The sequence below is a fragment of the Theobroma umbraticum genome, unplaced genomic scaffold, assembly GCF_002168275.2.
Source record: "Theobroma umbraticum cultivar Fairchild unplaced genomic scaffold, ASM216827v3 scaffold_146.0, whole genome shotgun sequence".
Taxonomy (NCBI): Eukaryota; Viridiplantae; Streptophyta; class Magnoliopsida; order Malvales; family Malvaceae; genus Theobroma; species Theobroma umbraticum.
In genome coordinates, this window is record NW_018397265.1 from 5,747,984 (window position 1) to 5,752,439 (window position 4,456).

The following is a 4,456-nucleotide window of genomic DNA, read 5'->3' on the forward strand; positions in this document are numbered from 1 at the left end:
CTTCTCGTTTTACATTGATAACAATCTTATTAGTTTAATTTAACATGAAAATTTAAGAAAAGGAAAAGAAGTATTTAAGAAAGTTAGGAATATTGGAGATGTTGATGTTGAATTTAACAAAATCTTGGTAAATTTTGGTTTAGCAAAGAGTTTAAATAGTCAGTATCAATACATGGTAAAGCGATCCTTTTGTCCAACGTTTAATAATTGTATTATCGCATCTAGTATTCTAACAAACATGGGGTCGGTAGTGATTTTAGTTTTTGGATTTTTTTTCCTTCCATCTGTTGGCTTTAGTAGTTAGTTATCCAATTTGCATAGTTACCAATATTTAAAAGTAAAAGTTGAAAAACTAAAGCTGAAAATTAAAAAATTTTCTAGGCATAATTAAGGAGTTGCCACTGATCTTTTTTTCTAGGCATAATTGGCCACTTATTAACTCAATTCTAATTGACGAAATCCTAATTTTTCATTTCTTTACTGATTATTTAGGGAAATTAGTATCCAAAAACTTTAAACAACTATTTATAAGCCATTGTGGAAATTGGTGGGTTGCTTTGATAGGATGCTTAAATGTTTTAGTTTTATTTTTATTAATCTTCTTGTTTTCCATTGATAAACCCCTATTAGTTTAGTTTAACATGAAAATTTCAAAAAAATTAAAGTACTTAAGAAAGGTAAGGATATAAGAGATGTTGATCTTGAATTTAACAAAATCTTTGTGGATTTTGGTCTAACAAAGAGTTTAGAGAGTTGGTATCAATACATGCTAAAGTGGTTATTTCGTCCAACTTTTAATAATTACATTATTTCATCTAGTATTCCAACCATTTAGGGGTTGATAGTGATTTTATTTTTTGGAATTTTTTTTTGTTTCTGTTACCTTTAATAGTGAGTTGTTCTAAATTTATGCTCAATTTGCATAGTTAACAATATCTAAAAATAAAAACTGAAAAACTAAAGTTGAAAGTTAAAAAGTTTCTCGTAGACGCTTCTTGCAATGATAGGAATTGGGAATTGCCATTTAATCAATGATTGTAGTTAATTGTTAAGAAGTAAGAATTACCATTTAATCAATGATTATAGTTAATTGTTAAGCGCACTAGATGTCCAAGTTGATTGTTGATCTCATTAATTATCATCACGTCTGTCATATTGTTAAAAATTTGTTACATTTAATATCTTAAACAAAGAAAAAACTATGTTAAGATAGCAAATATATATAAGCATTTAATAAGAATGAAATAAGTAATTCATCAATTTAAGTTTTCTTATTTTTCTGTTCTTATTCTTTTTACTTTCTTTTCATTTTCTTCTTTTTGGCTTATGTAATAATGTTATTCCTTTATACATACTTAACTCATTAAGTTAAGATCGTATGTTTGTTTTTCATTCCTTTGCTAATTTTTTAAGGACATTAGTAGCCAACATCTTAAGAAAACCATTTATGAGCTGTTATGGAAATAAGTGAATTGTTTTAATAGGATGCTTGAGTGTTCTAGCTTTGTTTTTTTAATTTTCTTATTTTTTATTTATAACAACCCCTATTAGTTTAGTTTAGCATGGAAATTTAAGAAAAGCGAAATAAGTACTTGAGAAAATTAGGGATATAAGAGATGTTAATTGCTAGATTGAACCAAATCTTTGTAGATTTTGGTTTGGCAAATAGTTTAAAGAGTTAGTATTAATAAATGGTAAAGTGGTCACTTCATCCCACTTTTAATGATTGCACTATTACTTCTATTATTTCAACAACTGATGGGTTGATAGTGATTTTAATTTTTTTTGCTTTTGTTAGCTTTAGTAGTTAGTTGTTCAAAATTTTTACTCAATTTACATAGTTACTAATATCTATAAGTAAAAGTTAAAAAACTGAGTTTGAAAGTTAAAAAATTTCTCTGTATATGTTTCTTAAAATGATTAAACTTAGTTATAATTAAGAATTTCGATTGTTAGAAGAAAATTTTTTTTTTAACATAAATATTTAAAACAATTTTAGTAATCCTATCTAATATATACGTACAATGCAGTGTGGGTTAATTATTTATTTAAATATATTTATGTTTTTTTAATTATAGAGATCATTATCTTGGTTTTTGATATTATGAATTTAGTTATTCACTAAGATAGAATAACAAATAAGTTACTTATGAATGAAAAAAAAAAAGAATTGCAATTTAAAAAACTAATGTAGTTAATTGTTGAACGCACTAGATATTAAAATTGATTATTGATCTCATTAATTGTGATCATGTTTGTTACATTGGTAAAAGTTTATTACATTTAATGTCTTACAAAAGGAAAAAATATGTTATGATAGAAAATATATATAAGCACATAATATGCATGGAATTAAGCAATTGATCAATTTAAGCTTGTCTTATTTTTCCCTTTTTTTTAATTTTTTTTTCATTTTCTCCTTTTTGGCTTCTGCAGGAAAATCATTTCTCTATACATATTAGAATTTCCTACCTTATTAAGTAAACATCATATGTTTGTTTTTTATTTTTTTGGTAATTATTTTAAAACATTAGTTTTTATGAAAATGTGTGGGTTGTTTTGATAGGATGCTTAAGTGTTTTAGATTTGTTTTTGTGTATTTTCTTGTTTTGCATTGATGACACTCCTATTAGTTTAAAAAAGTTACGGATATGTGAGATGGGATGCTAAATTTAACAAAATTAAGGTAGATTTTGGTTTGATAAAGAGTCTAAAGAGTCAGTACCAAGACATGATAAAGCGACTTTTCGTCTAACTTTATTAAGTACACTATTGTATCTAGTATTCAAACAACTAAGAGTCGATAGTGAATTTATTTATTTTTACATTTTTTTGTATTTGTTGACTTTAGTAGCGAATTGTATAAAATTTCTACTCAATTTGCACAGTTACTAATATCAAAAAGTAAAAACTGAAAAATTAAAGTTAAAAGTTAAAAGGTTTGTTGGTGAATACTTATTGAAATGATTAAACTTGGATATAATTAAGATTTTCGATTGTTAAAAGAAGAAAAAAATGTGTTATGCTATATTTAAAGCAAATAATTAATTTTATCTCATATATACGTACATATTGAATTTGAGTTAATTATTTATTTAAATATATTTATATTTTTTTAATTAAAAATATTATTATGTTGATTTCTGATATTAGGAATTGAGTTATAAGAGAAAATGAAGTACTCTTAAATGACGAAAAAATAAGAATTATTATTTAATCAACGAATGTAGTTAATTATTAAGTGAAATAAATTTTTAAGTTAATTGTTAATCTCGTTAATTGTAATGATATCTATTAGATTGCTAAAAATTAATTACATTTAATGTCTTAAAAAAAGGAAAAATGATGTTAGGATAGCAAATATATATAAGCACATAATATGCACGGAATAAGAAATTCATTAATTTAAGTTTGTCTTATTTTTCTTTTTTTCTTCTTTTTCGTTTTGTTTTATTTTCTCCTTTTTATCTTATTTAGTTAGGTCATTCCTTTATATATATTAGAGTTTCTTGGCTTATTAAGGAAAGATAATATGTTTATTTTTTATTCTTTTACTAATTATTCAGAGATATTAGTAACCAACATCCTAGGATAACTATTTATAAACCGTTATAAAAATAGGTGGGTTGTTTTGATAGGATAATTGAGTATTCTAGCTTTGTTTTTATTTATTTTCTTATTTTGCATCGATAATAACCTCTATTAGTTTAATTTTACATGAAAATTTGAGAAAACGGAAATTGTTTAAGAAAGTTAAGGATATAGGGAATGATGATGCTTAATTTAACAAAATCTTGGTGGATTATGGTCTAGCAACGAGTCTAAAGAGTTAGTATTAATACATGCTAAAGTGGTCTTTTAATACAACTTTAATTATTACACTGTTGCATCTAGTATTTCAGCAATTGGGGGGTCGACAATAATTCTATTTTTTGGACATTTTTGTTTGTGTTTGTTGGCTTTAGTAGTGAGTTGTCCAAGATTTCTGTTTAATTTGAATAGTTACCAATATCAAAAAGTAAAAGTTAAAAAATTGAAATTGAAAGTTAAAACGTTTTTCGGTGGATGTTTCTTTAAATGAGTAAATTTGGTTATAATTAAGACTTTTGATTGTTAAAAGAAGAAAACAATGTGTTAAGGTAGATATTTAAATCAATTTATCAATCGTATCTTATATATATATATATGTATGTAATTTGGGTTAATTATTTAAATATATTTATATTTTTTAAATAGAAAAGATCATTATGTTGGTTTTTGATTTTAGAATTAAGTTTTTTGCTGAGATATAATTGAAAATGAGATACAAATGAATGAAGAAAAAGTAAGTATTATCATTTAATCAACAAATGTAGTTAATTGTTAAGCTCATTGGATGTTTAAGTTGATTGTTAATCTCATTAATTGTGATCATGAAGAAGAAGTATTTAAGTGTTGACTCCATATGTTTTTGATG